This window comes from Carcharodon carcharias, chromosome 15 (assembly GCF_017639515.1).
Source record: "Carcharodon carcharias isolate sCarCar2 chromosome 15, sCarCar2.pri, whole genome shotgun sequence".
In the NCBI taxonomy this organism is placed as follows: domain Eukaryota; kingdom Metazoa; phylum Chordata; class Chondrichthyes; order Lamniformes; family Lamnidae; genus Carcharodon; species Carcharodon carcharias.
In genome coordinates this window covers 82872004-82883668 of record NC_054481.1, presented here as the reverse complement: position 1 = coordinate 82883668, position 11665 = coordinate 82872004, and positions in this window count along the sequence as shown.

Here is an 11665-nt window from a genome sequence, read left to right as displayed (position 1 = left end):
TCACCTGTTGCACAATTTTTTGAGATGCTTTACTTCTCAAGTGTAATTTGAGGTAACTTTTTTTGACTTAAACAAAAGCAAGAGGGACAATAGCTCCCTGGTGCATTTGCCATGGCAGCATCTCAACCAATCAGAGCCAACTTGCCAACCAATCAGCAGTGTAATTTGTTGTTCTCTTTGAAATTTTAGCTTTCTTGGGAATGTCCTGATGAGTGCAAGACTAAAGGATTGAACAGCATGTCCCTTTTTTCAGAAATACTGTTAACAGAAAATGCTGGAAAAACTCAGCAGGTCAGGCAGCATCTGTGGACAGAGAAACAGAGTTAAGAAATTAGCCTGGAACCTTTTATCGGATCTCTGATTGCGAGTGGATGATGGTGATGATAGATTTTGGTTGAATAAGGATAGTAAGGGCTATGGCCAAGTAAATGGAATTGAATTACCATGATTTAATTGAGTGATAGAACAGGCTCATTTGTGCTGCTTTTCCTGGCTAGTGTTAAGCTTCTCAAGTGTTGTGCCTTCATTCATCCAGGTGGGTGGTATTTATCCCACCACACACCACCAGAGTTAAACCTTGTGAATGGTGGGGACGCTTTGAGGCCTTGAGACATGATTTACTCGTTAGACAATATCCAACCTCTGTGGCTACAGCAGCAGATCAATGTTGAAATGGTTGCTTTTAGATATGCTTTTAATACCAAAAGGTAAACAGGATTATTTCAAGATCATTTTAATCCAGATTTCTCTAACCTTCATTCTGTGCCAGCAAACCAAATGAATGTGCAGTGCATGTATGATTCCACATGACCTATTTTTGTTGCTCCAAGCTATTTGAGCATCACATCACATCGTAACCTGGACAGAACTGAAAACAGAATAGCTCATCTGAAAGTATGTGTGCACTGAAAGTATGACATTAAAGCTTCGTGCACAAATCTGCCCTAAAAGTGATGATATTTAAAATGCTTATTTATTTTTAATGGGAATGGTTTGCTTGTAGAGTTAAAGTTGAATCAGTTGCATTGCAGTTCTTGGAACATAGGAACCATGAGGTAAGTATAAACTTGGGTCCCTTTAGATCATCTTCTCCCATTTTGGTGGTCACAGGATCGAGTGGTGATGGAGTTACAATCAATTAAAGTAATCAATCTCTATCAGTTAACCTACAATAAGCCAATATGGTGAATGGGTGAGATTAGGGAACCAAAGGTCTTTGGTCACCTGCTGCTCCTGAGTATGCTATGCTTATCACATGTCAAGCCTCAAATAACTCTTTTGGTACTGCTGTGTACCAGTTCACTCAAGGAATCTGAGTTGCTGTGGCAACACACTTTTATATGCATGTTGTAGTCTGAAGCTATGGATAGTGAAGGTGGAGGCTCCAATTTCTTTCCATCAAATGGCTGACCAGGAACCTCTCTCGCTCTTACTCCCTGTCATTGGTGTATGTTGGAAGGATTTGCAGGTTGAAACTGAACCTGTCTGGCCACATTATGACTTCACCTACATTGGTCATCAAGTCTTGGGGTGGGATTTGAACCAAGAGCTTCTGGCTCAGAGGCAGGAATGCTACCCACTGCACCACAAGACCTTCTATATAATTACTCATATGCTGTATCACAAAATGTCATCTATTTTGTTTGCATATGAATGAATCAATACTAACTGTTGCTGCCATTGCACTAGAGACCCTGTTTCATAGATTGCCCACTCACTGAAATATCGGGCTGATTTTTTCCATTTACTGGTGGCCCTGCTGCCAGGTTCAGCAACTGGACAGCAGGTGGTAGGACCTGGGCTGGCATGTTACTGGTGGCAACCATTTATGAGGCCACCGTTAGGGCCACCCCGAAGAGTTACCAGTCAGCAGCCTCTGCAGCATCACAGCTAACACCGAGAGGATGCATTAATGACAGGACAGCCTCAAAGAGAGGTATGTTTGGCTGGCAGAGAAAGGACCAGGCAGGCAGGCTCTGGCAAAGGGGAGGGGAGGTCCAGGTGCACCTACTGTGCTTTTGCCATGGGGGCAGCCTTTGTCCCTAGGGAGGTGGTGGGGTGGAGGGGTTTTCCTCCATGGCATTGATGCCCATCAAGGAGGGTTCCCCTATAAACCTGCTGGGAAGCTGCCTGGGTTTACCTTCAGTCTCCCCACATGGCAGCAAACCTTCCTGACATGGGAAAAACGCTGTGATGGTTCCAACTGACCCTTAATCAACAAACTATGTGGCTCAGTGCATAGAATCCTAAAAACAGCTTTGTATCACCCCACCGTCATGTTGTTATAATGCTATAAACGCAGCAATCATTCATAGGAATTTGAGTAAACACATTGTGGGTTCATTTGCTGAGACTAGGCACATGAGTACAGATATACATGGGTATACAGCTTGAATATATCAGCAGCAGAGCTGTGTGTGTGTACTCTGCTCCAAAGCTAAAGTGAAAATAAGACAGGATCGTATGACACACTTCCCTTCTTGTGATGTCATGCTGCTATCCCTTAAAGGCATATTACAACACACAACCTTTCTTTCCCAATAAGAACATAATCAATTTCCATAATCACTCCTCATAATCCAATCTCTCCATGCCCCCAGCATTTAGCTTGTTCTCTTCAGTGTCCTTTCAATAGCTACAATATTTGTTGTCAATATAACATTGAAGCCAATGGTGTTCACTGTTATTTATACACAATTGATACAGCAGCTTCAGGCAACAGCAGATGCACAGCTAAACTCAAAACTCCAAAAGTGGCTATCCAGGTTCTGCAGTAATTTTACCATCTGCCTCACCATAATGCATTGAGTGGTGTGAAGTTGCTGAATACTTACAATAGTTATGAACTAAACTCATCACCAGAAAGTTAACTCTTGTCCTTTAATCACTGGGATATGTGTGGATTACAGTCAATCTCTGTGATACTGAGTATTATCCTCAAGCCAAAATTGTTGTTGAAGATTTTTTAAAAATTACTTTGCTTTGACTCTTGATCTCTGTATAATCCAATCAATTTGTTTCCTTTTCTATATTTCTCTAACTGTATCTGATCTGACGTTAAATTCATACGCTCCAATTTACACTTGCTTCTCAATTCTTGTACTGTTAATTTCACAATCCTTCAATGTAATTGGTTAAGGAGATACTCTATTTTTTGCCCTGTCCACTCATGCCCCAGATACCCAGTTTCCTTTACTGTAAGGCTTGCCATGCAAAAAAACTTAAAATCTAAACATATAAAGGCAAATCTAACTAACAGCATTAAATGTCAACCATAGCAAATTATCCATTTTTGTACTGTGATGACCAGGATGGCACACAGAATTTAAATTATTCAGCGGTTTATAAAGTGGCAGGATTCCCTCAATATTTCAGCTGCAAGGTGAACCCAGACACCTCCCAACAGGTTTCTAGGGGGATCCTTGTTGATCAGCACTCCATGGCCCATGGAGTCACCCCAGGGATGATGGCTGCCCCCACAGCAACAGCATTGTTGGTCCACCTGGACCTCCCCTACCTTGTCCTGGCTATCCATAACCAAACTTTTTTTCTTATTAATTAATGGGATGCGGGCTTCGCTGGCTGGGCGAACATTTATTGCCCATCCTTAGTTGCCCTTGAGAAGGTGGTGGTGAACTGCCTTCTTGAACCGCTGCAGTCTCTGTGGTGTAGGTACGCCCACAGTGATGTTAGGGAGGGAGTTCCAGGATTTTGACCCAGCAACAGTGAAAGAACGGCCAATATATTTCCAAGTCAGGATGTGAGTGACTTGGAGGAGAACCTCCAGCTGGTGGTGTTCCCATGTGTCTGCTGCCATTGTCTTTCTAGATGGTAGTGGTCATGGGTTTGGAAGGTGCTAAGGAGAAGCAGTGCATCTTGTAGATGGTACACACTGCTGCCACTGTGTGTTGGTGGTGGAGGGAGTGAATGTTTGTGGGTGGGGTGCCAACCAAGAAGGCTGCTTTGTCCTGGATGGTGTTAAGCTTCTTGAGTGTTGATGGAGCTGCGCTCATCCAGGCAAGTGGAAAGTATTCCCTCACACTCCTGACTTGTGCCTTCTAGATGGTAGACAGGCTTTGGGGAGTCAGGAGGTGAGTTACTTGCCGTAGGATTCCCAGCCTCTGACCTATATTTATATGGCTAGTCCAATTCAGTTTCTGGTCAATGGGTAACCCCCCGCCCCAGGATGTTGATAGTGGGGGATTCAGTGATGGTAATGCCATTGAATGTCAAGGGGCGATGGTTAGATTCTCTCTTATTGGAGATGATCATTGCCTGGCACTTGTGTGATGTGAATGTTACTTGTCAGTCCAAGCCCGCATATTGTCCAGGTCTTGCTGCATTTGGACATGGACTCCTTCAGTTATCTGAGGAATTGCAAATGGTGCTGAACATTCTGCAATCATCAGCAAATATCCCCACTTCTGACATATGATGAAAGGAAGGTCGTTGGTGAAGCAGCTGAAGATGGTTGGGCTGAGGAAACTACCCTGAGGAACTCCTGCATTGATGATTGACCTCCAACAACCACAACCATCTTCCTTTGGCGGTGACCCCATTCCTTCCTTATGACTCCAACCAATGGAGAGTTTTCTCCCTGATTCCCATTGACTTCAGTTTTGTCAGGGATCCCTGTTGCCATACTTTGTCAAATGCAGCCTTGATGTCAAGGGCAGTCACTTTCACCTCACCTTAGGAGTTCAGCTCTTTTGCCCATGTTTGAACCAAGGCTGTAATGAGTTCAGGAGCTGAGTGGCCCTAGCGGAACCCAAACTGGGTGTCAGCGACCAGGTTATTGCTGAGCAAGTTCTGCTTGATAGCACTGTTGATGACCCCTTCTATCACTTTGCTGATGATGGAGAGTAGACTGATGGGGTAGTAATTGGCTGGGTTGGATTTGTCCTGCTTTTTGTATACAGGGCATACCTGGGCAATTTCTGCTTTGCTGGGAAGATGCTTTACCTGTACTGGAACAGCTTGGTTAGGGGCGCGGAAAGTTCTGGAGCACATGTCTTCAGTACTCTTGCCGGCATATTGTCAGGGCCCATAACCTTTGCAGTATCCAGTGACTTCAGCTGCTTCTTGATATCAAGAGGAATGAATCAATTTGACTGAAGACTGGCATCTGTGATGCTGGGGACCTCCGGCGGAGGCCGAGATGGCCCTGAGGAAGGCTCAGCACTGCCGGTGGGGGTGGGAAGAGGGTGAGCGCTGATGTCACTGCGGGTGGGGATAAGCATTTCTACTGAGCTCCCTGCAGGCAGACAGCTGCCTCAGGGAGCTGCAGACCTCCACAGAATAAACAAAAGCATAAAAATGTTGCAAAAAATGTCCATGCCGCGCAATCGAGCACCTGAAAGCATACCTGATAAAAAAAAACTGTCCACAGATATTTCTTGTTATTTTAAATCCTGACAGAGATTTTATCCCGCCCTTGGATGAAGATTCATTAAAAATGTGAAGCCGCATGGCCGATTGGCCCCTCCGCCAGCCCTAATGTTGGACGGGCCATGAGGAATTGCTTACATTTGTGCCGTTAATGAGCTTATTGCCCACTTAAAAGTCAGCAGACGCCCTTCCAACTTCTGCGTGTGACTGCCGAGTGAAATATCGTGCAAGTTAGTGATGACGTCAGGACGCTCGCCCGACGTCATCTCGCGCAATTTTATGCCCGTTCAGGTCGGGCCCGCACCCACCTGCGGGATGTAAAATTCTGGCCCAAGGTGGTTGTGTCGTCTGGGACATTATCTGTAAGGTATGATTCCGTGAGGATGACTATGTCAGGCTGTTGCTTGACTAGTCTGTGAGACAGCTCTCCCCATTTTGATGTTAGTAAGGAGGACTTTGCAACCCTGATAATGAATTGCAGAACTTCCGACTGGAACTGGATTCCTCTTGTCTACTTAACATTCTAAATTATACACATTCTTTCATCTAAATCCTTTCAAGATGCCTGCCAGACCTGAGAGAATTATTTAACTATTTGTCAGTGAGAGGGAGCTGTTCTCAGTTCCATAGCGAGGCAAATATTGCCTGCTGCCCGAACACACAGTCCACTGACCACAACAAATATCTCACAGGCCACTACCAGAACCCACTGCCTGAATCCATTGTCCACTACCCAAGCCCACAGTTCCAAGAGACTGCCCATAGCCCAAGCCCATTGACCATCACCCACTGCTGAAACTCCCTGGTCACTGCTCAAACTCTCTGACAACTGTCCACTGTCCAGAGTACACAGTCCAAATGGTTAGCCCACTGCTTTAACTCACTGACTGAACTCACTGTCCATTGGCCACAATGACAGACTGAACCCACTGACCCCCGCGTTGAGGTTCCCACCACATACCTGCACCATCACTAAGACTGCCGATTCCACCCCACCTGTTTTCATCGCTGTCTTAGCTTATCTGCTGCTGAAACCCTCATTCATGCCTTTGTTGTCTCTAGACTTGACTATTCCAATGCATTTCTGACTGACCTCCACATTCTACCCTCCATAAACTTGAAGTAATTGAAAACTATTGCTTGTGTGCTAGTTCGTTACCAATCGCTGCATAAAAATATTATTCCTTGCATTCTGCCCTGAGTGTGAATGAGGAACTGCCACCCCCCCACACCCCCCAACCAAACTAGGCCATAGGTGAACCTGGCAGGGTTTGCTGTGGGCCTTTCTGTGTGGCGATGCCCTCTTCTGCTATTGGGATGGTCACTCTCCACCCTCCTGCCAGAGCTTGACTGAGGGGGAGGCGAGAAGGCAGTGGGATCTCCACCCTGTACACTCCCACTGATCAAATTCCCCCCCCTTGCTTTCAAACTCACCTTCGGGGTCGTTGGGGCATTAAATTCCACCCTTGCCTCTGATTCAATATTAGTTTATTTGTCTTGTATGTTGATCTCTTTCTGTACTGTACGTTTCTGTCAACATTTGCTAAATAGTCCTCCATGTGTGAAGAATTACGCTGACAACCAATTTAAGATTGTCAGTTGGGCTCACAATTTGGTACATTTGCATGTACTGGAAGCTGCATATATTAATACACAGGACCCTGTTCTTTGTAGGCAAAAAGAACATGTACACACATTGTGCCTGTATTAGCTAAACAAAATAAGTGATAGCTGTTCACTGGTTCATTCTCAGGGCAATGATTTGACCAACCAGGTTCAAGCTGCCTGGTTTAAATTTCAAACAATGTTTGTCAGTCACCATCCCTGGCGCATTCTCCATGGCAATCAGAGTCCACAGGCCAACCAATCAGCACTCTCTACACATACAGTGTAAATTGTTGTTTTCCCCCATATGGGTATTCTTGCGAATATCCTGATGAGTGCAAGATGAAACACTTCAACATGTCTCTTTGTTCAGCAATATCGACTTTAGTCTGATGTAGTGCTCTGTCACTGTTAGTGATTTCTGAACTGTTACTCTACTTCCACATTGACTAAATAATTGAACAGACCTCAGGTGGCAGAACCAAAATGCTTTTACATTTCACTCACTTTTAAACAGATTCTCTTCCCAATAAAGAAATTCTATGATGTAGCCTGCACGCGATCTCACCTCCCTGAATGTTACCTAACATCTTCCAGTGCGTTTAGTCCAGGTATAAGGAATGTTGCAGCAAATGCTGGCTGAATAAGGGTTGTTTAAATTCCCTCGCACTTTGAGTGACAGTGTGTAATACATTATGTGACACTTCGTTGGACTATTGTGAAAGGACGAGCTTTTTCTGTAAGTATCTCTATATAAAACAAAGCCAAGAAATTCTACCATTTATGTCCCCTGAACTTGGTGCTCCCGTCTTATATTAGCATTGAGAAGGATGATTTGTTCACCATCCCTTGCTAAAAAATAGAAATATAAATTCGGCTAGCAATAAGAAAAATTTCTCCTCATGAGAAATATTTTGCAGTGTGAAATAGTTGAGGGCAGTTGCAGAGTGGAGGAGTGCGTAAATGTGAGCAGGAGGTATTATGAGTTGCCTCAATGTGAATGATGGAGAGGTTTGTTTGGCAGGGGATGGGAGGATCAGCTAGGCGTGGGGGAAATTGTGGAGTTTCAGGGCTGTGTTTAGCGGCAAGATAGTTGTGAAGGAGATTCGATGTTACAAACCAGATTGCCAGATGGAAAGAATTGGACCAAGATTGTATACACTTATGTTAATTTTGATATATAATACATATATTTATATAAATATTAATTTCTATCCCATCATCATCATCATGTGTGTTCTGCCCAAAGGCAGATCCTTGATTCATAAAAGTCTCCTTTTAATTGTGTCCGACCCAGTCTCTCTGTCTTTCCCTAATTATGTTCAACAAAGTTCTCTGTTCATTCACTCTCCAAGGCACTTCATCATTCGTTACTTTTTCTGTCCAGCAGATCCTTTCCATTCTCCTCCAATCTCACATTTCAAACTATTTAGCGGGTTGGTCTCCTCTTTCCGTGAGGTCCAAGCCTCACATCTATAAAAAAATCAAGATATTTACAATTATTTTAAGAGTTATTTATTCAGCTTTCCAGTTAGCAACCATCTCTTCTTCTTTCCCCTGGCTATCCTTGTTCTTATTTCTTTGTTGCATCTTCCATCTACACCTGATGCTTCCAAAATATTTGAATTATTGCACCTGTACTAGTTCTCTTTCTTCAATGAATATATGAATATTTCTTGGTGATTTTGCGATATGCATCACTGTGGTTTTTCCAATGTTCGCTTTCATTCCTAAGTTCCTGCCTGCTGTCCCTAGTCTATCTACTAGTTCTTGTAAACCCTCTTCTGTGCTTGTTACAAATGCTTTGTCATTGTCAATCCAACTGATGTTTTCATTCGCACCCCACCCCCCCAATCTTAATGCCAGATTCTGTGTCTTTAAACACTTCTTTGATCATTGTTTCTGCATAGACATTGAAGAGGATTGGCAATAACAATACCCTTGTCGAACTCCTCTTCCAATTAGACATGGGGCGGAAATTTCCATCCTGGCTGGTGTCGGGTGTGTTTGGTGGCTTGAGTGGACAATGTGTCAAAAAGGCCAAAACTATGTCGTGAAACCAGTTTGTGATCATCCACTTAGCCCGTCGATGTTTCCCGCCATTGGACGTCGGGAACCTAAATGTAATACATCTGCATACCATTATAAGGTCAGCCTGCAAGAATCACATTCTACACTGGATCGTCCCCCCACGTTGGCGGGAAACATGTCTTGACAAGTGTGACGTGCAGAAGCCAGGACTTACCGTCAGGGACTTGCTTACATACAGACATCCAAGGAGCAGAAGATGTTGGAGTTGACACCAATGGGACCCTGGAGGAATGTCCATGGCATGGTTGGGTGGATTCTCATGGACATGGCTCCGTTGTGAAGCACATCACAAAGTTGGAAAGTTGTGAGGGTCTGCTCATAACGGATGATGGTCGAGGGGGCGGAGAGGAAGGTCCAGCTGTGTTTGGGAGAGGAAGATGTACCAGAGGGTGGGAGAGGAAGTCTAGGATTGGTTGAGCTGGGAGAGGAAGAGGTGTCGGGGGAATGAGGTTGGGAGGAGGTGAAAAAATCTGGTGGGGGTGGGGTGGTGGTGGTGATGTTGGGACTGGGGAAATGAAAGTGTCGGGGGACAGGTTTGGAGGATGTGGGGGAGGAGATAATGGAGATAAGATGGCAACTGGGGAGGCAGGTGTAAGGGGAGTGGGAGGTGTAAGGAAAGGAGTTCGGAGAGTGAAAGTACTGCCGAGAGGGTAAGGAGTCCAGGGGAAGGAAGGAGTCCTTGGGGGAGGAAGGATTGTGGAGAGTGGAGGGAGTCCAGGGGAAGGAAGGATTCTGAGAGTGGAAGGAGTGCGGAGGCGGGAGGGAGTTCAGGGGGAGGAAGGAGGCTGGGAGGAGCAAAGAGTGTGGAGAGGGGAGGGAGTAAGTCTGGAGGAAGTAGGAAGGGGGAAGCACTAAATGTGGCGGAAGAAGTAAGGGTGTCTGAAGGAGTCAAGAAAGGGGATGGACTAAGGTGGAGGAGTGTCCGGGGTGGGGATGGGGGGAAAGGAGTTCCAAGGTAGGAAGGGGTCCAGAGGGGGAAGGGGTTCTAAGGGGGCAATAGGTCCATGGATGGGGTGTCCAGGTGAACATGCAAGGAAGGGCTCTGATGAGCCCATGACTGCCTCCTGGAGAGGAAACTGAGGGTGGACGTTGTATGGAGGAATAGTGAGAGTGACTGAGGGCAGAGTGAGGTGGTAGGGTGGGAGGGTGAGGGTCGACAGTAGTGGTAGAAGGGATAGTGAGGGTGGTTGATGGGGACTTGGAGGCAGATGCTGATCCTGGGGGTGGGAAGGAAGAGGTTGGGGAAGTTAATGTGGATGGGGTTGGGATTTTCGGGAAAAAAGGGAATGTGCCCGTTCACTTGGACATGTCTAAAGGGAAAGGGCTGGGCTGGTAGGTCACGGAGGGGAGGTGGAAGGTGATGCTTGGGAGGTCAACTGTGATGGGGTAAAGGAAATGGGTGACTGGGGCAGGGGAAAGGACAGGGCAATGAAAGAAAACTGTATCATCATCATGGTGACTAAATTGAAAGTGAAACGAGAGTCATGATGGGTGAGGTCAGGTGCTGCATGGGAGTGTGATCAGTGGGTGGGTGGAGATGCAGCTCAGCCCAGATGGACAACTGAAAGTGAACCCTCTTTCACTGAACCCCCTCAGCAGGCAGCATTGAAAATGCTCAGATTGGTGAGATGAGTGTGATATGTGGCGGGGCGAAGGGAGGAAGTCGGAGGGCTCACGGAGCCTGTCAATGAAGTTGAAAGACACCATTTCGCATTCAGTGAAAGTGCATATACTTCCAGATTGTAAAGTGACAAAATGTGTTCACCCATGCAGACAACTGTGGTCAGAATTTCTTAACATTTGAACTTCTAGTTCTTACCCTGACATCCACAGCAGGGGTGGAGACAGCTTGTGCAATGGTTGGCCCTATTACTTTTGATGACTTTGGCGTGGGTCCTCTGTAAATCCAAGGCCTTGGGGGCGCTGGTTTGCTTTGGCTGTCCTCCTCTGGGCTGGCTGCTCCCTCTGCAGTGACAGAGGATAAGGTTGAAGAGGTCACAGGCAAAGGTGGCTTGGAAGGAGAGGGCAGCCTCTGAGATTCCTTGTGGATGACACAGGGCTGCTGCTCCTCTCTTCGGGTGCCCGGGGGTCCTGGTCAGACTCCTTGAGGAGAAGGAGCACGTGGGGGGACATTGAGGTGCCCTGTTTCCCTCTTGTGTCACCAGTGCAGGGACTCACCCATGCCTCCCACAATGGAGTGCAGGTCTGCACATTTTTCTGCATTCTGCTGGACCTGGTGATATCCTTATCTTTTCTAGCTAGTGCTGCCTTTACTTCATTTAGAAACTCTTTATTTACTTCTTTCAGTCTCTCTAGGTTCCACTATTTTCTGTGGATTCCATCTTGGATCTTCTTCAATCAGAATACTGTTTCTGTTCACACAAGATAATGGTTTGAGACTGTGTCGGACCTGTATCTTTGTTTCACCATTATATAGGCCAGTTGAAACCTTCCTGTATTACCAAAGATGAAAATTTATATCATCTTTGATGATGCCTGAACCATGTGTTAGTTACCATGAGTCCTGTCCTGCTGCAAAACTCCACCAGTTTTTGGCCTCGCTCATTTCTTTTTCCAAGGT